Raw genomic sequence first — 27444 nt, forward strand, 5'->3', positions numbered from 1 at the left:
CCCAGAAAAAATGATGCTACCCTCGAAATATTGCGAATCCCTTCTTCCAAAATGAGCTCGGGCCTTCACCAGCCAGGCTTCACAATTACCCCAGTGATTATGCCGCATTAGTTTATTTCCATGTTGAGAAATGAAAATAACTGCAAGGCATGTGCTCTGGAACAAAACCCATTACGTCTGCTGCTTTTCTCACCTTGACTGAGCTGCTTTCCTAACGAGATTAAGACAGGAACAGTGCACAGACGGGTTGCCACCGTTTGGCCCAACCGTTCCTTTCAGTTCTGTTGGTTTTAGCAGTATTTTATGTCATCCTTATGGTCTCCGGATGGTCATAGAGGTTTTTTTATTATTTTTTTCATGTATTAATTTAGCGCACACAGTCACACAGCTCCAGGAACCCGGAGGTTGTGGGTTCAAGTCCCGCTCCAGGTGACTGTCTGTGAGGAGTGTGGTGTGTTCTTCCTGTGTCTGCGTGGGTTTCCTCCGGATGACTGTCTGTGAGGAGTGTGGTGTGTTCTCCCTGTGTCTGCGTGGGTTTCCTCCGGGTGGCTGTCTGTGAGGAGTGTGGTGTGTTCTCCCTGTGTCTGTGTGGGTTTCCTCCGGGTGACTGTCTGTGAGGAGTGTGGTGTGTTCTCCCTGTGTCTGCGTGGGTTTCCTCCGGGTGGCTGTCTGTGAGGAGTGTGGTGTGTTCTCTCTGTGTCTGCGTGGGTTTCCTCCGGGTGATTGTCTGTGAGGAGTGTGGTGTGTTCTCCCTGTGTCTGTGTGGGTTTCCTCCCACAGTCCAAAAACACATGTTGATAGGTGGATTGGCAACTCAAAAGTGTCCGCAGGTGTCACACCCTGTGATGGACTGGCGCCCCCTCCAGGGTGTGTTCCTGACTTGCTCCCTGTGATTCCGGGTAGGCTCCGGACCCACTGCGACCCTGAACTGGATAAGCGGTTACAGATAGACAATGTTTTAATGTATTAGTAACATTTTACTGCTGGGGGTTTTATATTACTATTAATCAGCGACCAGTTGGTAACTTTGTGTTGTGGACTTGTTCTCAGTTAACTAACTTTTTAGCTGCTAATTTACTGGCTGCTCATCACGGCCTTCTTAAGCATAACTAGATTGTACTAACCCTTTCCAAATAGATTGTATTAGGTATTATACAGCACAGTTTTATTCACAACCTTTACCAAAGCATCAGTAATCAGCAGTTAGCTCTAAATAGAGACTGTTTGGCCCTCTGCATGTGCTAAAATAGTGTGAATTTCAGGTGTGTAAACCTGATTTGAGCATAAGGATTTTTATGAACTTACATCATTACTGTTGTAATGGTTGGAATCTCATCTGATTGTATTTGCAAAGCACTAACTGGGTCTTTATATCAGTAGATGATGTGCAAAGATTTAGATATATTATACACACATATATCTACTCAGCAATATACTTAATCCCAAGCTACTGCTTTACAAAGTAGTAACAGATGAAGAAAGCATTATTAATGACTGCACAATGTCCCGCTGCTGAAGTGTTAACTTTGTCCCTTAATTGAGTGTATTTCAATCTTTTTAAAGGCTTCTTACATATATTTCTCCAGTGGAAGCCCGCGTATGATCTGTTATCATTTGTTTAATAGTCTTTTCACCAGCACAATTAATTATCCAAATAATTGGCCATTAATTATTTCAAATCAATGTTATTAATCGGTAGCTGGTGCCCCTGTGCTGCAGTAAGAGCTTTTACTCTTCTAGGAAGGCTTTACACTAAATGTTTGAACATTTCTCTGAGGATTTGATGGCACTCAGCCACATAAACATTAGTGAGGTCAGGTACGGATGTTGGAGGATTAGTTCAGGATCATAAACACCATTCCAACTCTTCCCAAAGGTAGTGGATGGAGAGTTCCCCAAGCGGATTAAAAAGTAACACATCTTATTCTTCCCCTGCTCCACAGTCCAGAGCTGGGAAGCTTCATACACCTCCAGCCAACGCTTGACATTGAGCACCTTGGGTTTTGTTTTTAAGGGTATAAAGTAAAAGTACTGTTTGAGGACACTGCTAGTAAATCTCTCTCTCTCTCTCTCTCTCTCTCTCTCTCTCACATGCAGTTCCACAATGCTGTTAACTTGAATACAATCTGTAATTGGTCTTTGTTTATATATAGACATATATATAAACAAATTATATATATGTATTTATATTTATATAACAATTTTATATATATATATATATATAATAAAGCAGTACTTTGGGCTTATTTTTGCAGTGGTGTGCCTTGCAGCGCTTTCAAGTTTCTGAGGCTCTTTTGGAGAAAGGAAATGTAAATTTCTACTTCATGGCATGCATTTAAATATTATAGTGGAAGAACTGGAGGCAATAAGCCTCATTGCAGATATTTCTCGTTATTTGAATACATAATATCTTGTGTTAAATTGTCAGAGAAACGAAAATGAATGTTAATAAAAGTCCTGTCCTTTTTTTAAAGGAACATTATGAGCATTAGCCACTGGCGAGTCGCAGCCGCAACGCATTTCTCGTAATCCATCAGTACACTTCTTAAATTGGCTTTTTAAGATTGGAAAAGGGGGGTTTTGAGGGGGTTTGTGGGGAGTGGAGGGGTATAGATGGGAAGCATATGCACCTGATTGGACTGTAAATGAGGACTGGGGGATGCCTAACCGCCCTCTACCCCTCGTCATGATTACTGCCCACATCCCTGCAGCTTTTTTTTTTTTTTTTTGAGGTGACCTCTGTGGGCAGGGTCATGGGCTCCACTCATTCTTAACTCTTTAATGCCCTGCTTAACCATCGATTTGACTTGAAATACAGGAACTGAAAAAGCCTGTTTAATTTTAAAGTGAACATATTCAGTCCCCTTTTTCAGAAGTGAACACAGTTCTGGGGTCCTAATGAAATGTTTGTGACAAACTTTGGTCAAAATACCACTAGGATCAAACACAACAGCAGCAGTCTCGCCCTGTCTACACAGCCCTGTTTCAGCGCCTGTTCCTTTAAATGAGAATGAGCCGTGGTTCACCCTCTAACTGAGCACACAGCAGTGAGAAGTGAGGAGCAGATTGTGTTTTATGGTCTTTTTTTCTCTCTTTTTATTCTCCATTCTTGTTTTTTCCATATGTAATTAGTCCATTTATTTCCTTCACATGAACTCTTGAACACTGATCCAGCGCTGTGAGTAGAGAGACTTAGATGCCTGAGCTCTATGTAAGAATCAGCAACAAAGACCATCAAAATGACACATTTTATCCAGTGTTTTCAGACTTAGACCAGAAAATAAGACCAATTCATTTATTCAAGTGATATTTTTCATAGTATGCCCCTTAAAAAATATAAGGAAAATGAATCACGGCTGTTTTTGAGTTCATATGCTGGATCTCAGAGAACAACAGAAAAAGGAAAACTGCAGAAGGTGGGCCTTTCCAAGGTTTTTTCTTAGAACAAACCAAAAATCTTAAAACCCATTTAGGATTCTTTATTCTGAGTATAAAGCATGACCTCATGTTAACCTCTTCTGTTCTCCATGCTCCAAGGACTGAGAGATGAGTCAGTTGAAGCATGGCAGAGAGGTAAGGGCTGAGTTCTCTTTGATTTTTTGGTATCTCAGTACGTTTTTATTAGAGATATTATGATATATTTTCTGTTCTTTTATGATCTTAGATTCTAGGAACAAGATGATGTTTTCTGTATTTCTGTAAAAATACAGAATGAAAATGAACCATGCTGCCCTCTGAATAAACAAACAAATGAACAAAGAGCCCTCAAACATCACAACCTCTAGCACTTCAGACCCCTGGCCACTTCCAGGACACAGACAAAGAGCATATGGCAGAGCATCGAGGCCATTACAAACTACAGGCCATCATCCTCTAGCTGTGATAGTGATTCCTCCCTCATAGATGTCCACAATGACTTCTGCACTGTCAGAAAAAAAGGTACAGTGGAGGTACATTATTGGTCACTAAAGGCACAAAGAGTGTAAAAGTACCTTTAAAGGTACAACAGTGCTGATAAAATGCAGTTGTGTTTCCTAAAGGTGTACATTACATTTCCTTCTCCAGAAGGAGAGGTGAATATTTGCAGTCTTTCATTATGGAACTGTGTAAAATACAAGAACATAATATAAGTCCTGGAGATGAAGTGGGGCGCATGAATTCAACACAATATGTAAATCTACAGTTATAATAGAATAAGGTATAGTTATGTTCCCTGACTGAAGGTGCAGAAATGTACACTTGAGGAGTCCACCACATTGAGTGTACTCACAGTTTGAAGCTTGGAACAATGGGACATTGAGGATGACCACTTCTCCTCCCAATCACTAGCTACTCGGCCTCAGCTGATGTGAGGAGAATCCCACACACAGTGAACCCCCTGCATGGCTGTGGACCCGGCAGTATACCTGCTCAGGATATGTGCCCACCAAGTGCCAGATTGTTTTAAGGGACATACTCCACGTCTCCATGAGCAGCACAGTTGTTCCAACATGCTTCTGTGTGCTGAAGAAGTCTTCAGTGTCCTGCTTCTGTGACTATGGCCCCAATGCAACCCAATTTTTTATCATATCTGTTGTGTGGTTTTGTGCCCTTATGTTGATCTTATATTCCACTAAGAAAAATAGCACTGTCACTGAAGTGGGGTGCTTTCATATCATAAGCCACGCCCCTTTTCCAGGATGCACCCAGATTGCTAGTTTTGATGTTTCACAGTGCTTTCACTAAGAGATGCTCAGATGTTAGCTTCTGCTCCTTGTTCCTCACTCATGAGTTCTCACACGGAACTGAGCTGTGGCTCATTTTCATCTAAAGGAACAGGCGCTGATACCAGTTGTTCTATACAGGACAGAGGGAGAAGGTTGCTGTGGTGTTTGATCCTTGTGGTATTTTGACAGACTTGTCATTATTATTATTATTATTATTATTATTATTTTGTATGTTTAAGATTTAATTGTGTATATTTCAGGTTATATAATAAATCTTTAAAAACTGGCAATACACTTTAATCATAGCTCATTAATATCTCCACTTTCAACTGAAGTCCATTTTTTCACTATGAGTCCAATATAAGGTTAAATCAAAAGCTCAAGCAAGGCAAGATTGGCTGGGTGTGATCAGTGGAAGGCGAGACTGGAGGAACGATGAGTAGCCCCCGCAGAGGCCAGTCCGGGTCAGTGTTGCCCTTTTCCGAAGTGGAGAAATGTGTGCCCCCTCCCCTTTGCTGTTGAACTTGAGCCTTTGTGGCGATCACGTGCAAAGATCAAGTTCATTCAGAGAGCGGAGATGGAAATCAGCATGTTTGATCAACACACCCCGAAACAAAAGCAGGTGATAGCCATTAAGCCTGAGTTAACCCTTTCCAGGCTTGACTTTGAGTGAGGACTCCCATAAGAATGGCAGTCTGAACTGGACAGAAGGGGTTAATCCTGAAGGAGAGGTGACCTTTCTTCCTCCCTGCTCACACCCACCTCCTTTTTTTTTTTTTTTTTCTCCTTTTTTTATCAAGCCTCTCCAAAGGGACTCATCATACGTGGGGCTCTATGAACAGGGAAAGGAGCGCATTGTCCTTATCACCTCCTTGCAGAAAGTGGCCGAGTAATAGGACTTTGTAAGGAGAAATGAAGCCCCGGCCTGATGGCGGCTGATTAAAAATTGACTCTGCCACATCAAAGAGGAGTTGAAGGTGAACGCGATGATCACTTCCCTCCGCTCGGGGACCACACCGCCATTTCTTTTATTCAACCTTGAAAGATTGGCTCTGAATAAGGAAATCTCCCGCGAGTCCATTCAGAGCGGATGGCCCAAACGCAGCGCTCCCTTCTCCGCATTAGAGCAAAATCATAAAATTCAATTTCTGCACTAATGACGGCTTGGATCAGGATTGGTTCGTTATCGATGATGGAGAAATTTATCTAGGCCTCGTGTCTGCTTGCTCACCGTGGCCCGTTGGCCTGATTGCAGTTGTGCATGATAAGGACACTGTGGGCCAGATGTGCTAAGTATGTTGCTGCGTCTGGAATTTACTCTCATGCAATCCGTTCGTTTGACTGCTTAATAACTCTAAAGTGAAATAGTGGCGCCGTCAACAAGCTTGGGACGTAGATCTGTTTCTAATCTCAAGCTGAATTTAGAATATGGAAAGCCATTAGAGTCACTGGGTGCCGCTTTTAAATCATGTTTAGGCCTGTGCAAGATTCTAGCTGTGTTTAACACACAGAGGGTGCCCTGCTAGCCCTAGTGGACAAATGATATAAACACTGCCATGTGCCAAAAGCAGACGTCTCCATAGACTTCCATTAAAAAAGACCTCTTTTACATTGTGATGAACTGATTTTCCAAATGATGTTTCTGTTTCTTTATTTATTTATTGTTAAGTGTTTTATGTTTGAATCACGACTGTTTATTTTGTCCTTGTCTCTGGCACATGCTCTTGGACCCAAGTTTCTTTGTTGTCATGACTACCAAAACAGCCAGTTATATTGTTAGCAGCGTTGTTATTTCTATTCATTTCCAGCATAGTCAAATATCAGGGAAAAAAAGGCTCTAGAAATAAAGATTGTGGGGGTCTGTGATGTGTGTATCTTAGAGTAGATACACCACTGAGCAAATCCCATTGAAATGAATAGCGCTATAGCTAATGACTCTCCCTGGGTCCTTTTACAACCTCAGTACACATGAGGAACAGAATAATTTTTTGTGTGTGTGTGTGTTTTTTTTCTATGTACCTCCATGTTGCTGCTTCTATGACCAACCCATATATAACGCATACTTTTTTTTTTTTTTAATGGAAAATACGTCCCATTTACGCGTGAAACCTGACGCAGAAGGCTCTGTATATTTGGCCCTGACTGTTTTCACGAGTGTGTTGGGCCCTGATTTGAAATGTAAAACACTGCAGGTCTCCCTTAAAATGGCTTTCCCATCACCTCCCTCTTTTCCACGCCTCACTTTTCATACCACTGCACATGTAGCTATTGAGAGTCATTGTTTCAGCCATTCTCTCAGTGAAAGCACCGCCTTCATTAGCATACATAGTGTGCGAAAATCGCCGCCGATGTAATCTCCCTGCGGCGGATGACAAAATAAAGGTGTCACGCGAGGTCAGGAGCTGCTGATGGCTGCCTGATGCCTCTGATGTCAGGATTTGACAATGCTGAGAAGAGCTTTGGCATATAGGCGTATTTGGAGTATTTGGCATAGAGTGAATGCAGCAGATTTGTAATCGGGGATGACACATCCAAGCAAAACACTAAAACGCCATCTGACAGCCTCACAATAACAACAAGACGCTCAAATGTAAAAGGAGCTTGGCAGGTGTCGCAACTCATTTCAGACTCTACAGATCCTAAATGTATAGGTTATTTGTCTGCGATAATATTATATTTCGATTACCTTAGAATTGGCTATTCTTCTGGATAGGGGCAAAATTATTTATGATTGCTGCTGCTGGTAGTAATTGTATAAAAATAGCATTTATATTCCATACACTCTGCAAATGAGAGACCACTCTGGAAAAAAAACATGTTATTCATTTTTCGGTGTCAGACAAAAAGCAGGAAACAATGTATTTAGCAAACAGTTAAACTGAAGCTTCCACAACGAAAATGCTTTGAACATTTTCAGCATTGACTGTGTTCACCCTTTGCTTTTATTACAGCTGCAATGCTTTTTAAGAGGTGCGGTTTCAGTTTTTACACACACACACACACATGTTTCTGTGCATTGTGGGGGTCACCTGGAGGAATACTCACATTGTGGGGTCCACCCTTTCCCAAGGTGCTAGAGACTTGAAAAAAATCATGCTTTGTCAAAATGCACTTGTGAATCTTAATATCACTTCAAATTACAAATATCTCACCAAAATTGATTCTGACCAGACGTCCTCATGACTTGTGGGGACATTTCAGGTTTGGAGTATATTTGGGGACCAAATATTACACAAATCACCTGTTCTCATTCTTTGTGGGGACCAATTTCATTTTGAGAGAGAACAATGTGTAATCTATAATTAATGCAGAAAAACAACTAATCCAGGCCGATGCATTCGTTTAAAGATTAATTTATTAACCTTTAACGTTATTTGAACTAATTTGTTCTTTTATTAAACTCTGAAAAAGATAGGCACAGATGTGTACATACTGTAGAAGCAATGAAGTTAGCCAAAAACTGAGAGAATAAACACAATATAAATAAATAATACCTTGAATAACTGATGAGCTTAGCTAGGCTAAAGAAAATTAAAAATCAATATGAACACACACAATATAAACTCAGAATAATTGACATGAGACAGTCCATCTATGATATTAACCAAGAACTCCATTACGAACACTGTACTTACACTCGCTGTCCATTATATTAGTTACTCTTACCATGTAGGAGCACTGCCATGTCTGATCCACTCATACCAGAGCAACACATTCAGTGTGCTTGTGCAATGCATGGGACCTACACTACTGGACTGTTTGGTCCCTGGTTGGCTTTTCACTACCACAACCTCACCCCAAGAAATGTATCTGGAATCAAAACAAATCGCGCTAGGTGGGGGTCCTCTAGGAGTACTGTCCATTGAAGAACAGGGTGAAATCTGGTAAACAAAGCATGCAGCGCAAGAAATGGACACTATTCTGTAAATGCTGAACTACAAAATGCTCCTACATTGTAAATGGAGCTGATGAAATGAACAGTGAGTATAGACACAAGGTGTTCGTAAAAAAAGTGCCTGGTTCGAGAGTGCTTTCATCAAGTCTGAAAGCAGAAACTTTAAAACAATATAAATCACATCACAACATTGCAGAGACAGGTTTAAGAGCCCACTGTTCAGATGTATACAGTGAACAAACAGCTTTCCAGGAACTTTCTATCAACATGAGCTTCTCCACTCCATGGAATTCACTGGACCTAGGGAACAAAAAAAAAATATATATATATATATATCTCTCAAAGGAAATTTTCCTATGCCTAAATTTTAATAAAAATTTCTCTTTTACCAACAGCTTTTTTGGCACAAATTGCATGATTTAATAAGGCTGTTTTTCTTACAACATGCAAAAGAGAAAACAGACCTACATTGGCACTCAAAATGGTATCAAGCCCCAAATTAGGATTATTAGCTATTTTTTTTTTGGCAAAAAGTGATTAAAATAACAATTTAAATAGATAAAATTGTTTTCTCCCAATCCAACAAAAATGCCCAAAATAACTACTGCCTCAGAATTATTAAACACCTTTTAAAACCCTTTGTGACAGGTGTAATTAATACTTAGTAGAGTACCTTTTTACCATTTCTTTATACTTGAGTGAATCCATCTCATTCATAAAACAAGTACGTTCATAAATATCATTCAATTACATGTTTCTTGATGGATTCCTGATATATGATCACACTGCACGATTGTAGCCCCGATTTTCTTGTCAAAGACTGTTTTAGGGGATCACGGGAACAACCCTTAGGTCAGAGGCAAATCAACACTATCTCGATCTCGATATCCAATAAATATCCAGTAGTATGAGACTTGTGACTGACAGTGAGCGAAGAGACAAGCTCCCATCAATGAGAATTTGAGGCATAGGCTGATGAGAAGAAGAACTACACTGTTGTCTGTGTTGTGTCTACTGGTCCTGTTCTGTATGTATTTTAAGATCTTTGTATTACTGCATTGTACTCTCTGCACTAATGTTCTGGAGTCAAATACGGAGTCAAAAAAGGGTAAAAAATTTTGAGTTTGTAAAACAATACTCACAAATGTAACAGACTTTGTAACTGTGTTTGAGCAACTACATACACGTTAAAATCCACAAATGTATACGTCAAATTTAAAACAACAACTACAATAATAATAACTTAAATTCACAGATGTGTAAAAAAGATTTGCATTTGTAAATGAAATGTTGTGAATGTGTGAATTAGTAAAATACTTAAAATGTGCAAGAGCAAACCTTTTTTAAAGGTTCCAAATGTGACAGTGGGAGTTTTTGAATGAGATGGAAAAAAACACACATTCGCCTTCATTCGAATCTCTTTTTGCAGTTGCGAATTAAAGACCCTGTTTTGACGGCCAATTGATGGACCAATAGGAAAGCTTTAGCTGGACCAATCAGATCGCAAGGTTTGTTTAACCAATCGGATTTGTTGCTGTCAACCATAGCGCTTTTCCACCAAAAGAACTCTGGTTCTTGAACCAGTTCTGTTCCTGATTCTAGGAACATTGGTTCTTTCCAGTGAACCACCGCATTTCTACACATTTTGAGGGGAACCAGGAATACGTCATGAACGGAGACACTATGGCTGAGTTCAGAGGCATCCTGCTGACCTTGTGAACAAATACAGCGTCAAATACAGCATCATCGCCCAGTGGAGCTTGACAGGGTCATTCACAACATTTCATATAAATAAATAATAGGAAAAAACAGGAACATGCCCCATTTTTATGCGTTTCTGGTGAAGTTAGGCGCAATTGCATGTGCGTTGATCAAAGCCGCGGCTCTTGTTTACGTTTCTCTGCTGTCCGTAGAAACGCGGCGGTTTGCTCTTGCACATTTTAAACCGTTGAGAAGTTACTGATTCACACATTCACAACATTTCATTTACAAATGCAAATCTTTTTTGCACATTTGTGAATTTAATTTAATTGCTCAAAAGCAGTTACAAAGTCCATTACATTTGTGAGTATTGTTTTAAAATGCACCAGAGCAAACCTTTATGTTCCAAATGTGACAAAAAATGCACACATTCACCTTCTCTGCTGCTTGTGTAAATCTCTTTTCACAGTTGTGAATTTTTGACCCTGATTGGCCAACTGATGTACCAATAGGAAAGCTTTAGCTGTACCAATCATATAGTGAGGTTTATTTAACCGATCAGAACATTGATTTGTTGCTGTCAATCACAGCGCTATTTCACCAAAAGAACTCTGGCTCCTAAACCGGTTCCATTCCTGATTCTTGGAACCTTGGTTCTTTCCAATGAACTGCTGCGTTTCTACACGTTTAAAGGGGAAACGTCATATACGTCATTAGCGGGGGAGTCGCTGTGCCTGAATACAGCGCCAGCACCAAAGACCGTTAGACTCATTGTTAGAGTCATTGTTTATTCTTTGTTTACCATGAAGTCAGACCCGAGTCAGATATAGTACTGTGTAAATGTTGCCGAGTTCAGAGCCGTCCTGCTGAGCTTGTGAACAGCAGAGAAACGTAACCGAGAGCTGTGGCTCTGACCAACACAAATGGAATCGTACACAAACAGCACCAGAAACAAAAAAACAGGGCGTGTTCCTGTTTTATTTCTTTTTATTTATTTATTTGAAACGTTGTAAATTACCCTGTCAAGCTCCGCAGTGCAATAACGCTGCATTTGAAACTCAGCTGGGAACAAATTTTTCTAGGTCGCGAACCAGTTTGTGTAGATGGAAACATACCAAACGGTTCCAAATTCACCTTGTGAACTGGAACCGTTCTGGTTCCTTTTTGGAGGAAATGCACTATCAGAGATACAATAGAGTAGGGGTCCCCAATTACTTTAATTCAAGGGCCACATCAAACAAACATCGTAAAGGCAGGGTGTCATTCTCATATTTTTTCATACAGTACTTTACAAGATTTATTATTTCGGTTAATATATTAAGTCTATGTAAATCGGTAGGCCTTACTAACTACAGTTATTTTATTTTACAAACACTTCAATGAGAGAAGTGATAGTGGCAGGTAGAAACGAGATACCTGAATTTTTGTATTTAAATTGTATCAGCAGCAAATTGCAAGAATGCAAACCCCAGCCTTGTATGTGTAACGAGACCAATGGCCTGATGTGGCAGCAAGTCCAGTTTATATTATTACATTTATTCAAACTAGGAACTATGACTAAACGTTAACTACATCAGTGGCATAGCCACAAATTGATCTTTGGGTGGGCCTGTGTAAAATTGTGTGGGCACAATTATTCTTTCTATAATAATAAGCAGTGTGATTTATGAAATTGTAGGCTGCCAACTTTCTGAAACCAAATTTAGGGACACATTTATAGCTTTACTATTTTAAATACTTCACTAATTACAATTTATATAAATAAATCATGGACAGTTAATACAAGTGAGGACCAATGAGAAGCATGTTCTGTGGAGTACCTGCCCCTCCCTCTGGCTAAGGGAGACCTGCAGAGCTTCTGTCTGTTTCAAACTATAAGTTTTTACAGTCTAACCTCAAAACAATATAATAAATGGTGTCCTGTGTTGGTTCAATACCAAACACGGCTTTCAGTGTCCAAATATCGAACAAAGTTTGGGAACTGTACAGAACGTGGGTGGCAGGCACAGGCAAGACCAGTAGAGATAGGTGTTATGGGATTTGTAGCCAAGTTTGCTGCATCCATGCATGTGAACTTCGATATCTTCGATATGTGGAGGAGTTATCAGAACCAGCTGAAAATCTAGTCAGCAGTTGTGGAAAAGAAAAAAAATACTTGGGGAAAATGCATATTACTTAGAGAAATACACTGTAACGTAAACTGTAGTTCAGAAAATGTTGTCTGTATACTGACCTGTGAGTGTACTGCTATAGTAGGAGTGTCTCCCTAGAAGTGGTCCCTACGATGCTAGACCTGACAGTGTGTGTCACCAATACAAACTGAAAGAGCTGTGTCAGAAAAGAAAATAATAACAAATTCAAACTAGACCCTCAGTGACACCAGTCATGAGGTAACATACACTGTAGTTCAGAAAAGCTGTCTGTATATTGACCTGTGAGTGTGCTGCTGTAGTAGGAGTGTCTTCCTAGAAGTGGTCCCTACGACGCAAGACCTGACAGTGTGTGTCACCAATAAAACCTTAAAGAGCTGTATCAGAAAAGAAAATAATAACAAATTCAAACTAGACCCTCAGTGACACCAGTCATGAGGTAACATACACTGTAGTTCAGGAAAGCTGTCTGTATATTGACCTGTGAGTGTACTGCTATAGTAGGAGTGTCTTCCTAGAAGTGGTCCCTACGACGCTAGACCTGACAGTGTGTGTCACCAATACAACCTTAAAGCGCTGTGTCAGAAAAGAAAATAATAACGAATTCAAACTAGACCCTCAGTGACATCAGTCATAAGGTAATGTACAGTGTAGTTCAGAAACGCTGTCTATATATTGACCTGTGAGTGTACTGCTATAGTAGGAGTGTCTCCCTAGAAGGGGACCCTTCTATGCTAGACCTGACAGTGTGTGTCACCAATACAACCTTAAAGAGCTGTATCAGAAAAGAAAATAATAACAAATTCAAATTAGAACCTCAGTGACATCAGTCATGAGGTAATGTACACTGTAGTTCAGATAAACTGTCTGTATATTGACCTGTGAGTGTACTGCTTTAGTAGGAGTGTCTCCCTAGAAGGGGACCCCACTATGCTAGACCTGACAGTGTGTGTAACTAATATAATCTTAAAGAGCTTTATCAGAAAAGAAAATAATAACAAATTCAAACTAGAACCTCAGTGACATCAGTCATGAGGTAATGTACACTGTAGTTCAGATAAACTGTCTTTATATTGACCTGTGAGTGTACTGCTTTAGTAGGAGTGTCTCCCTAGAAGGGGACCCCACTATGCTAGACCTGACAGTGTGTGTAATTAATATAAGCTTAAAGAGCTGTGTCAGAAAAGAAAATAATAACAAATTCAAACTAGAACCTCAGTGACATCAGTCATGAGGTAATGAACACTGTAATTCAGATAAACTGTCTGTATATTTACATGTGAGTGTACTGCTTTAGTAGGAGTGTCTCCCTAGAAGGGGACCCCACTATGCTAGACCTGACAGTGTGTGTCACTAATATAAGCTTAAAGAGCTGTGTCAGAAAAGAAAATAATAACAAATTCAAACTAGACCCTCAGTGACATCAGTCATGGGGTAATGTACACTGTAGTTCAGATAAACTGTCTGTATATTGACCTGTGAGTGTACTGCTTTAGTAGGTGTTTCTACCTAAACGGGGACCCCACTATGCTAGACCTGACAGTGTGTGTCACTAATATAAGCTTAAAGCGCTGTGTCAGAAAAGAAAATAATACCAAATTCAAACTAGACCCTCAGTGACATCAATCATGAGGTAATGTACACTGTAGTTCAGAAACGCTGTCTTTATATTGACCTGTGAGTGTACTGCTATAGTAGGAGTGTCTCCCTAGAATGGGACCCCTCTATGCTAGACCTGACAGTGTGTGTCATTAATATAAGCTTAAAGAGCTGTGTCAGAAAAGAAAATAATAACAAATTCAAACTAGACCCTCAGTGACATCAGTCATGGGGTAATGTACACTGTAGTTCAGAAACGCTGTCTGTATATTGACCTGTGAGTGTACTGCTTTAGTAGGTGTTTCTCCCTAAACGGGGACCCCACTATGCTAGACCTGACAGTGTGTGTGTGTGCACATTTGACCAAAACCTTTTCAATAGTTCCGTCCTGAGAGGGTCCCCACAACGTAAGGCCTGAGAGTGTGTGTAACCAGTACCATCCCTAAGGCCTCACCCAAAAGCAATGAACTATCACAATTTTGTACCAGAGAAATTAACTTCAACTGACCACAGTGACCTGCCTCACTAAAACCTATTTCAGTGACTATATGGACATGAAACCTTTTTAAATACCTCCAAGTCAGAGGACGGCGCTCCAGCGCTGAGCACAGGACCGGAAGCTCAGTGGGTTTGTTCTACCATGTCCATCGTGTCAGCGGTGTCCTCTCATGCCTTCTACAGAGATTTCAAACAACAGTAAAACATTTCGGCGAACACCACACACAAATACATTAGTATTTAAAGTGCAATACATGTTACAACATGTTTAATCTCTCATCAGTTAAACAATTGCTGAGTCAAATTGACTTGACATGGATACACCATGGTATTAAAAAACTTAAGACACATTTGTCCTGACACAAGTAACAATTTCAGATTATACCACCAATACAACCGCCAATACAACCTGAAAGAGCTGAATCAGAAAAGTAAATAACCAATTTAAACTAGACCCTCAGTGACATCAGTCATAAGGTAACGTACACTGTAGTTCAGAAACGCTGCCTGTATATTGACCTGTGAGTGTACTGCTATAGTAGGAGTGTCTCCCTAGAAGGGGACCCCTCTATGCTAGACCTGACAGTGTGTGTCACTAATATAACCTGAAAGAGCTGTGTCAGAAAAGAAAATAATAACAAATTCAAACTAGACCCTCAGTGACATCAGTCATGAGGTAACGTACACTGTAGTTCGGAAAAGCTGTCTGTATATTGAGATGTGAGTGTACTGCTATAGTAGGAGTTTCTCCCTAGAAAGGGACCCCTCTATGCCAGACCTGACAGTGTGTGTCATTAATATAAGCTTAAAGAGCTATGTCAGAAAAGAAAATAATAACAAATTCAAACTAGACCCTCAGTGACATCAGTCATGAGGTAATGTACACTGTAGTTCAGATAAACTGTCTGTATATTGACCTGTGAGTGTACTGCTTTAGTAGGTGTGTCTCCCTAAACGGGGACCCCACTAGGCTAGACCTGACAGTGTGTGTCACTAATATAAGCTTAAAGCGCTGTGTCAGAAAAGAAAATAATAAAAAATTCAAACTAAACTCTCAGTGACATCAGTCATGAGGTAATGTACAGTGTAGTTCAGAAACGCTGTCTGTATATTGACCTGTGCGTGTACTGCTATAGTAGGAGTGTCTCCCTAGAAGGGGACCCCTCTATGCTAGACCTGACAGTGTGTGTCATTAATATAAGCTTAAAGAGCTGTGTCAGAAAAGAAAATAATAACAAATTCAAACTAGACCCTCAGTGACATCAGTCATGGGGTAATGTACACTGTAGTTCAGATAAACTGTCTGTATATTGACCTGTGAGTGTACTGCTTTAGTAGGTGTGTCTCCCTAAACGGAGACCCCACTATGCAAGACCTGACAGTGTGTGTAACTAATATAAGCTTAAAGAGCCGTGTCAGAAAAGAAAATAATAACAAATTCAAACTAGACCCTCAGTGACATCAGTCATGGGGTAATGTACACTGTAGTTCAGATAAACTGTCTGTATATTGACCTGTGCGTGTACTGCTTTAGTAGGTGTTTCTCCCTAAACGGGGACCCCACTATGCAAGACCTGACAGTGTGTGTGTGCACATTTGACCAAAACCTTTTCAATAGTTCCGTCCTGAGAGGGTCCCCACAACGTACGACCTGAGAGTATGTGTAACCAGTACCATCCCTAAGGCCTCACCCAAAAGCAATGAACTATCATAATTTTGTACCAGAGAAATTAACTTCAACTGACCACAGTGACCTGCCTCACTAAAACCTATTTCAGTGACTATATGGACATAAAACCTTTTTAAATACCTCCAAGTCAGAGGACGGCGCTCCAGCGCTGAGCACAGGACCGGAAGCTCAGTGGGTTTGTTCTACCATGTCCATCATGTCAGCGGTGTCCTCTCATGCCTTCTACAGAGATTTCAAACAACAGTAAAACAGCCTACAGTTAATAAAATATCACAATTTAATATTAAACATTTGGTAACCACAAATGAGACCATCAGTGTAATTTAATGAATACACAATCTTTTATTTTAATCTACATATTATGCATAACCTAGCTTCAGTTCAAAAATTGAAAAGTTTTAAAAACACATTAGCATTTAGCAGAAAATAAAAATAAAAAGCTGAATTTTACCAGTACTCCTTATATTACAAATAACTACTCTACAACTGCTTAAAGGCTGCTAATTTAAAACATTAAGTGAACTATACAGGCAAAAAAAAAAAAAAAAAAAACATAATGCACAATTTAATCTTGAAGAAAAGATTATACTAGATTTACCTTTATAGGAGTTTAGAGATACCTTCCAATACATTGGTGTTGATAGTGGCACTGATGACATTCTGTGCTGCTTCATCAAGTGCTTTCACTCTCCTCCGTCTCAATTGTACTGTCCTCCTGGAACTCACAATATGCGTAAATGTAGGCAGACAAATCATAACCTAGCCACTGAAATACATTGCATTGTAATGCTGGTCCCAAGCGTGTATACATAGGGAGGGTTGTGTCAGAAAGATTATCTTTTGTATAAACTATGTGAAATTAACAATGCAGATCACTAACAAGAGTTCCATATCGGATCAGAGAAGGCTCGGGTTAACAACGTCCACCATTGGGATTGTTTCCTGCCAGTGTACCAGTGGAAATTGGGATACTGTTGGTCACAGGAGGAGAAGGAGAGGGGGAACAAGAGTTGAGAGACAAAATAAAGAAGAGGGTGAGGAAGGTGGAGGTGAGAGTGGAAACACTGAACGTTAGCACTATGACTGGTAAAAGGAGAGAGGTAGCTGATATGGTGGTAGAATTTGCCCCAAAAAATGCAAATGGCAGTAGTAAATACTTATTTTCAGAAGAAGGAAGAGCATAGGGTGACATTTAAGAGTGGAGGAAGGTCTACACATGTGGACTATGTTTTATGCAGGCGAAGCAACCTGAAGTAATTTAGTGACTGTAAGGCGGTGGCAGGGGTGAAGTATAGCAAGGCAGCATCAGACGGTGGTGGTAGGTAGGATGTATTTGGAGGTGAAGAAAAGGAAGTGGGTGAGGGCTAAATCACAGATCAGATGGTGGACGTTAAAGTAAGAACAGTACGGTGTGTGATTCAGGGAGGAGGTGAGGCAGATGCTAGGTGGGGTGGACGAGGTGATGGACAGATGGGCAGAGACTGCAAAAGCAGTGAGGGAATCGGCTACAGGTACTGTGTTTGTCGTATGGACAGAGGAAGGAAGGGAGGAGACTTTGTGCTGGAATGAGGAGATCATGCAGGAAATCTTAAGAAGGAAGTGGTCGACAAAATAGAATTGGAATCTCAAGAGAGATGTCTAAAGAAATACAAAAAAATGCAGCATCAAGCAAACGGAGAAGTGACAAAGGCTAGGGAAAATGCACGTGAAAAGTTGTATGAGAATATGGATAGTGAGGTTAGAATAAAAGACATGTATCGACTGGCGAGATGAGAGAGGAACAGGATGTGAGGATGTACAGCATGTTAGGATGATAATGAATGCAGAAGGTATTGTGCAGACTAATGAAGAGATGATATTTGAAGGGTGGAAGGAGTACTTTGAGGAACTGATGAATGTTTGTGAGGAGAATAGGGAGCATGTTAAGGTTAGTCTGGAGTTATGGAGGAACACAGTAATTCATTCACTCACTTACTGTAAGTACACATCTAAATGTGAATAAACAGTTCTCGTATTCTGAGCTTAGATGCAGATCAGTCGAGGGGTCAGTGCATTACTCTCCTTTTTCTCCTCCCAGATCTTTCCCTTTTCCTCTTTCCACCTGCCCAGGAACGGCTTCTGCTGTCTCCCTCTCCAAAATCTCTCTCTCCCTAAAAGTAAACGAATACAAACCAACCAAATGTTACAAGCAAGTCAGGCTTATAGTACACACCAAATGCTCACTGATTTTCAAATGAAGGAGTTGCAAATATAATCATAGGCTACAATGTCAAACACATTGTTTTAGATTTGCAGATTTTTAACATCTCAAAGCAATTTTACGTGATTTAAACTAATTACAAAAACCCACATATTGGCACTTTCTCAAGTGAATGCACTGAAAATACAGTTTTAATAAAACTCTGATTATATGATTCTAATAAAATATCACGTTTACTCTCAATATTAAACATTTACAAATGAAGCGTCGCCTTAAACACTTGCCTCTAACTGGCCTCTATAATGTAAACAGCTGAAGTAACTGTCTCTCTGTCTCCAACACGCATTCATGGAAACAGAGTCCTTTAAAAACTTAATTTTACAAAACCAGCCGAATATTCTCTCTATAACCAGTATAACGTTAGCTAAAGCACGAAAGCTGTTGTTAACATCACAGTTAAGAGCCTCTTTCTCTCTGCACTACTCACACACGGAAATATAGCCCTTTAAACCATTTGAAACAGATTAATAACTCCCATTCTCTCTATATACACACATAAATACGACTAAAATAAGCGTCACATTACCGAGTAAAGCCATATATTTAAGCAATTTTACGTGATTTAAAGTCATTACAAAAACCCACATATTGGCACTTTAATTTAACTTTCCCGTCTGTCTTTCTCTCTCAAGTGAATGCACTGAAAATACAGTTTTAATAAAACTCTCTAACTTTCTCTCCGTCTCCAACACGCATTCATGGAAACAGAGTCCTTTAAAAACTTAATTTTACAAAACCAGCCGAATATTCTCTCTATATCCAGTATAGCGTTAGCTAAAGCACGAAAGCTCTTGTTAACGTCACATTTCACGGGCCTCTTTCTCTCTGCACTACTCTCGCACGGAAATATAGCCCTTTAAAACATTTAAAACAGCTTAATAACTCCCATTCTCTCTATATACACACATAAATACGACTAAAATAAGCGTTACATTACCGAGTAAAGCCATATATTTAAGCCGTTGTTTATTACCTTTCAGCTCGTCCTGTGCACGACCCCGCAGACTCTTCGTGGAACAGAGGGATTATGGGAAGTGTAGTTCCTTTGTAGTTCCGAGTTGCTTTTCCTTCATTCAATGTAGAACGGTGAAAACTACAAACCGCCATTTTATATTCGCTTCCATTACACAGAGCCATTATCTTCAACCAAATGTTCGGCTGAGCTATTTTAATACATAAAGAGTGGACTATATTTACACGTATATGAATTTTACTCTTGAACGTGTCACCATTAAAGACTTTATAACGCTGATGTTTGAACTAAAAGTTTTAATTTAAACAATTTAATTCGCCTCCTCACTAACTTACAATATACTACACCAGGATTAATATTTTGTAACTAAATGTATGTCCATGTACATTTCTTGTTAAGATTATTTTCTATGTTTAAAAGACTAACTAGTTGTGTACGGTGTTTTATTTGTGTTTACCTTGGAGAAGGAGCCATTAATGCAGTGTTTAAAGGACCCTAGTTCATTTAATATGAGTCACTATCAGTGTTGCGTAGACGCAGTAGTGAAGTGTGTACGGACCCCCACGATCTGTGTGTTCATGCAATACCACCGAGTGCCACCGGGGGCGTGGTGAGCAGAGTCACACACAGATGAGACACACGGCTGTCAGGTTTGTGTGAAGCATGGGGGCCAAAAAAAAAACTGCACCACCCATATCAGCATGGCCTCCTGAGTCAGCTGACCCATTTTGGCTGAAAACATTGTGGGGACCAGCAAACCGGTCCCCACCATGTTTTTGGTCCCCACACCGTGAGTGTGCTAACAGGTTGCGGACCCCACCATGTAATATAAACAAACACACACACACACACACACACACAATCTAAAGTTTGGTTTTAGAAGTTGGCTGCACCTTATGCTTCTAGTTATAATTATAAAATCAGACCAATCATTAATACGAGGTTTATTTATTTTCTCTGAAGAACAATATAGTTCATATATTATATTATATATATTATATATTATAGTCATATGTGAGAATGAAGAACCCTTTTTAAACCTCCACAGGATGTCAGGGTCTTTTCCCAGTTCAAACCCAGAGCCATTTAGAGAGCATTATTGCAGTTAATAAGAGAAGGAGTACTCTTTGATACACCAATGGGGTCTGAGGCTTGTTCCATCATCTGGAAACCCTTCTTTTGATTGTGTTAAACCCAAACTCGCTCTGTTGGTTCTGATGACAGTGAGAGATGAGGGTCTAAAAATAAAGCCCAGTCCAAATCAGAATGGTAAAATATCGGTAAAAAAAGAAAAAAAAAAGCTGTCTCTGTTCTGAAAAGGTGCCGTGTATTTACAAATGCAATTACGGCCCGACGTCTCCACTTCATTAAGTGACAATCAAAGCAATCCGGTTTGACAGTGTGCAGAATTCAAATGAAATGTGCATCTTTGAAAGTTTGCACCAATAAAGCCGTCTCTTGCCTCACGATGAGAATTTCACACCTATTAACGCTGTATCTCTGCTTACAGTCCCTCTGTCTTTGTGATGTGCCTGGGGGTGTTCAAATGGATTTATAGTGAGAGAGGGAGAAAGAGAGCAAAGAAGTCTCCAGGGAAGTAAGCCACAGCTCTGTGAGTTTGCCACTAATAGTGTCCCTGTCATGGGTTTGTGAATTGCAAGTAGTTTAGTGCTAATAGGAAGATTATGAAAAGAAACTAACCATGTCCACAAATCCTTTCCCTAAGACTCTCCACCTCTTTTCATTTTGCTGCCACTTTCGTATTGTCTCAAAACAAAAACAACAACAGAAACAACAGCAAAATAGCCTTATATCAATTCATGCTACCTGGCAGGGCCCTCTTTATCATATTTTGCAGAAGTGCTGCGTCCATGATCCCAGCACGATTTCATTATTCATAAACATCCTCATTAATTATGCATGCATTTAGTAAAAGTACTTTAGTATTAAACAAATTAATTCACCGTTTGCTCGCGATGCTGCTGAAGCAGTTTCTCTATATCCTGTCTCAGCTAATCTCGTCCAGAATTGGCCGCCAACCAGCAGCGTTTGGCTCGGAAAGAGAAGCGGGTAGGAAAAAAACGGGAGCGATAACTATCTCATCTGGACCATCTCTGTATCTGGTGCTCTCGAGCGATGATAGCCGGGGCGCTGTGAGCCCTTTCTCGGCCTGAGCCCGAGCGAATAGCAAATGGACTTTTCCCCCAGCGTGCTCACATGCACAGAAAGCCCCACCTTTAAAGATGGTTAACTTCAGCGGTACGGGCTATTAGAGCGGTCTACGGGCCAAATTGACTATGACCTCTCCGAAGGCTCCTCGGCGGCGTGGAGCAGAAAAAATAAATGATCGCAAGTTCATTTGGACAGCTCCATCAAAACAGCGCACAGGCGTTTTTGACCATCGCTCTCAGGCGGAGAAATGACAGACCCTAACAGAGAACTCCATCAGGGGCCCAGAGAAAGTTATCAGCGTCCCAATCTGATCCCTCAACCATTCCCAATTTTTCGGCCTCGCCACGCCGCTCTGCCTGTTTCCCCTTGTGCTACTTTGGCCTGCTTTTTTTTCCCTTTTTTTTCATGCTGTATCTCTGTGCATGTTTAAGGCTTGGTGGAGGTATAGCGTGGGTGCAGTGGTGTAGACATCTCCATATGAATGAGGCCAGGAGGGGCACAGGGCCGCAGATAGCTGGGTGAATGATAGGAGTTTAGTGGACCCTGCAAAGCCCTCGGTGGTTTCTTCACCACATATCAAAAAGGGCATTAGATTCTGGCACGCTTGAGGAGTTTGGCTTGGCAGGGGCCCAGGCCTTAATAGCCAGGGATATGTAGGTTATGAATAAGGTGCACTTGCGCCGCCAGGAGAGCGGGTAGTGGGGGGACCCGTGGTCAGCGCTGGCAGGATGCCCTGACCACAGACGCTGCGATTGTCTCCCCCTCCTGACTGCCAGGCCCCCTCCAACACCACCCCACAAACAGATACTCTTGTCTAGCCCTCTCTGTATGACTGTTTGTATGAGGCTAGGGTTAGAATTAAAAGTGTGTTTTGTTGCAATGTGTTAATGCATTTCATGTGAGGTTGATTATATGTAAACGTTCTGTTTAAGCACCCCTTATGACATCAGTATTAATGACCAGCATCTGCCTTTCACCGTCTCATTTTCTGCTACTGCTTCATCCTGATCAAGGTTGAAGTGGGCCCAGAACCAGAGAGGGCGCCACTCACAAGGTGTCACTTTCACATTCACAGCAGTGGGTAATTTTACAGTTTTGCTCTCACACGATAATTCTCACACTCACACCTGTGCACAATTTCATACACTCATCCAGTCACACATATATTCCCACCTGTGCACAATTTCATACACTCACACCTGTTGGAAATTTCACACACTCACCCAGTCACACATTCATTAACACCTGTGAGCAATTTCACACATATACTCACACCAATAGACCCTGTTACTCACACACCCAGTCACACATACACTCACACCTGTGGACAATATCACACATTCACCCAATCACACATACACTCACACCTGTGGACAATATCACACATTCATCCAGTCACACATACACTCACACCTGTGGACAATATCACACATTCACCCAGTCACACATACACTCACACCTGTGGACAATATCACACATTCACCCAATCATACATAGACTCACACCTGTGGACAATATCACACATTCACCCAATCACACATACACTCACACCTGTGGACAATATCACACATTCACCCAGTCACACATACACTCACACCTGTGGACAATATCACACATTCACCCAATCACACATACACTCACACCTGTGGACAATATCACACATTCACCCAGTCACACATACACTCACACCTGTGGACAATATCACACATTCACCCAGTCACACATACACTCACACCTGTGGACAATATCACACATTCACCCAGTCACACATACACTCACACCTGTGGAAAATATCACACATTCACCCAGTCACACATACACTCACACCTGTGGACAATATCACACATTCACCCAGTCACACATACACTCACACCTGTGGACAATATCACACATTCACCCAATCACACATACACTCACACCTGTGGACAATATCACACATTCACCCAGTCACACATGCACTCACACCTGTGGACAATATCACACATTCACCCAGTCACACATACGCGCAATTTCACACATTCACCTAGTCACACATACACTCACACCTGTGGACAATATCACACATTCACCTAGTCACACATACACTCACACCTGTGGACAATATCACACATTCACCTAGTCACACATACACTCACACCTGTGGACAATATCACACATTCACCCAATCACACATACACTCACACCTGTGGACAATATCACACATTCACCCAATCACACATAGACTCACACCTGTGGACATTATCACACAATCACCCAGTCACATATACGCGCAATTTCACACATTCACCCAGTCACACATACGCGCAATTTCACACATTCACCCAGTAACACGTACACTCACACCTGTGGACAATATCACACATTCACCTAGTCACACATACACTCACACCTGTGCGCAATTTCACTCACACGCCCAGTCACACACTCACACCTGTGGACAATATCACACATAGACTCACACCTGTGGACAATATCACACATTCACCCAATCACACATAGACTCACACCTGTGGACAATATCACACATTCACCCAGTCACACATAGACTCACACCTGTGGACAATATCACACATTCACCTAGTCACACATACACTCACACCTGTGCGCAATTTCACTCACACGCCCAGTCACACATACACTCACACCTGTGGACAATATCACACATTCACCCAATCACACATAGACTCACACCTGTGGACAATATCACACATTCACCCAGTCACACATACACTCACACCTGTGGACAATATCACACATTCACCCAGTCACACATACACTCACACCTGTGGACAATATCACACATTCACCCAATCACACATACACTCACACCTGTGGACAATATCACACATTCACCCAGTCACACATACACTCACACCTGTGGACAATATCACACATTCACCCAGTCACACATACACTCACACCTGTGGACAATATCACACATTCACCCAGTCACACATACACTCACACCTGTGGAAAATATCACACATTCACCCAGTCACACATACACTCACACCTGTGGACAATATCACACATTCACCCAGTCACACATACACTCACACCTGTGGACAATATCACACATTCACCCAATCACACATAGATTCACACCTGTGGACAATATCACACATTCACCCAGTCACACATACACTCACACCTGTGGACAATATCACACATTCACCCAATCACACATACACTCACACCTGTGGACAATATCACACTTTCACCCAGTCACACATGCACTCACACCTGTGGACAATATCACACATTCACCCAGTCACACATACACTCACACCTGTGGACAATATCACACATTCACCCAATCACACATACACTCACACCTGTGGACAATTTCACACATTCACCCAGTCACACATACACTCACACCTGTGGACAATATCACACATTCACCCAGTCACACATACACTCACACCTGTGGACAATATCACACATTCACCCAGTCACACATACACTCACACCTGTGGAAAATATCACACATTCACCCAGTCACACATACACTCACACCTGTGGACAATATCACACATTCACCCATTCACACATAGACTCACACCTGTGGACAATATCACACATTCACCCAGTCACACATGCACTCACACCTGTAGACAATATCACACATTCACCCAGTCACACATACGCGCAATTTCACACATTCACCTAGTCACACATACACTCACACCTGTGGACAATATCACACATTCACCTAGTCACACATACACTCACACCTGTGGACAATATCACACATTCACCTAGTCACACATACACTCACACCTGTGGACAATATCACACATTCACCCAATCACACATACACTCACACCTGTGGACAATATCACACATTCACCCAATCACACATAGACTCACACCTGTGGACATTATCACACAATCACCCAGTCACATATACGCGCAATTTCACACATTCACCCAGTCACACATACGCGCAATTTCACACATTCACCCAGTAACACGTACACTCACACCTGTGGACAATATCACACATTCACCTAGTCACACATACACTCACACCTGTGCGCAATTTCACTCACACGCCCAGTCACACACTCACACCTGTGGACAATATCACACATAGACTCACACCTGTGGACAATATCACACATTCACCCAATCACACATAGACTCACACCTGTGGACAATATCACACATTCACCCAGTCACACATAGACTCACACCTGTGGACAATATCACACATTCACCTAGTCACACATACACTCACACCTGTGCGCAATTTCACTCACACGCCCAGTCACACATACACTCACACCTGTGGACAATATCACACATTCACCCAATCACACATAGACTCACACCTGTGGACAATATCACACATTCACCCAATCACACATACACTCACACCTGTGAACAATATCACACACTCACCCAATCACACATAGACTCACACCTGTGGACAATATCACACATTCACCCAGTCACACATGCACTCACACCTGTGGACAATATCACACATTCACCCAATCACACATAGACTCACACCTGTGGACATTATCACACATTCACCCAGTCACATATACGCGCAATTTCACACATTCACCCAGTCACACATACGCGCAATTTCACACATTCACCCAGTAACACGTACACTCACACCTGTGGACAATATCACACATTCACCTAGTCACACATACACTCACACCTCTGCGCAATTTCACTCACACGCCCAGTCACACACTCACACCTGTGGACAATATCACACATAGACTCACACCTGTGGACAATATCACACATTCACCCAATCACACATAGACTCACACCTGTGGACAATATCACACATTCACCCAGTCACACATAGACTCACACCTGTGGACAATATCACACATTCACCTAGTCACACATACACTCACACCTGTGCGCAATTTCACTCACACGCCCAGTCACACATACACTCACACCTGTGGACATTATCACACATTCACCCAATCACACATAGACTCACACCTGTGGACAATATAACACATTCACCCAGTCACACATACACTCACACCTGTGGACAATATCACACATTCACCTAGTCACACATACATTCACACCTGTGGACAATTTCACACATTCACCCATTCACACATACACTAATACCTGTGGACAATATCACACATTCACCCAGTCACACACACATTCACACCTGTGGACAATATCACACATTCACCTAGTCACACATACATTCACACCTGTGGACAATTTCACACATTCACCCATTCACACATACACTCATACCTGTGGACAATATCACACATTCACCCAGTCACACATACATTCACACCTGTGGACAATATCACACATTCACCCAATCACACATAGATTCACACCTGTGGACAATATCACACATTCACCCAGTCACACATACACTCACACCTGTGGACAATATCACACATTCACCCAATCACACATACACTCACACCTGTGGACAATATCACACATTCACCCAGTCACACATACGCGCAATTTCACACATTCACCTAGTCACACATACACTCACACCTGTGGACAATATCACACATTCACCTAGTCACACATACACTCACACCTGTGGACAATATCACACATTCACCTAGTCACACATACACTCACACCTGTGGACAATATCACACATTCACCCAATCACACATACACTCACACCTGTGAACAATATCACACATTCACCCAATCACACATAGACTCACACCTGTGGACAATATCACACATTCACCCAGTCACACATGCACTCACACCTGTGGACAATATCACACATTCACCCAATCACACATAGACTCACACC

The 27444-nt window shown here is 41.3% G+C and overlaps 1 long non-coding RNA gene across 3 annotated transcripts; it reads right to left on the reverse strand.

Annotated features, from left to right (window-relative positions):
- Positions 1-7934: 7934 nt before the first annotated feature.
- Positions 7935-20245, reverse strand: LOC136710837 (uncharacterized). 3 transcript variants are annotated; one of them, XR_010804667.1, is made up of 6 exons: positions 19473-20245; positions 16838-18389; positions 16360-16461; positions 14625-14726; positions 12735-12829; positions 12535-12630 (listed from the first exon to the last, which is right to left on the reverse strand). It is a non-coding gene; the product is annotated as an uncharacterized lncRNA (long non-coding RNA). The 3 variants fall into 3 exon arrangements; XR_010804668.1 differs by lacking the exons at positions 12535-12630; positions 12735-12829 and adding an exon at positions 7935-8901; XR_010804670.1 differs by lacking the exon at positions 12735-12829 and having other exon boundaries at positions 12536-12630.
- Between the last annotated feature and the right edge of the window lie 7199 nt (positions 20246-27444).

Source organism: Hoplias malabaricus, chromosome 1 (genome assembly GCF_029633855.1).
Source record: "Hoplias malabaricus isolate fHopMal1 chromosome 1, fHopMal1.hap1, whole genome shotgun sequence".
Classification (NCBI taxonomy): Eukaryota; Metazoa; Chordata; class Actinopteri; order Characiformes; family Erythrinidae; genus Hoplias; species Hoplias malabaricus.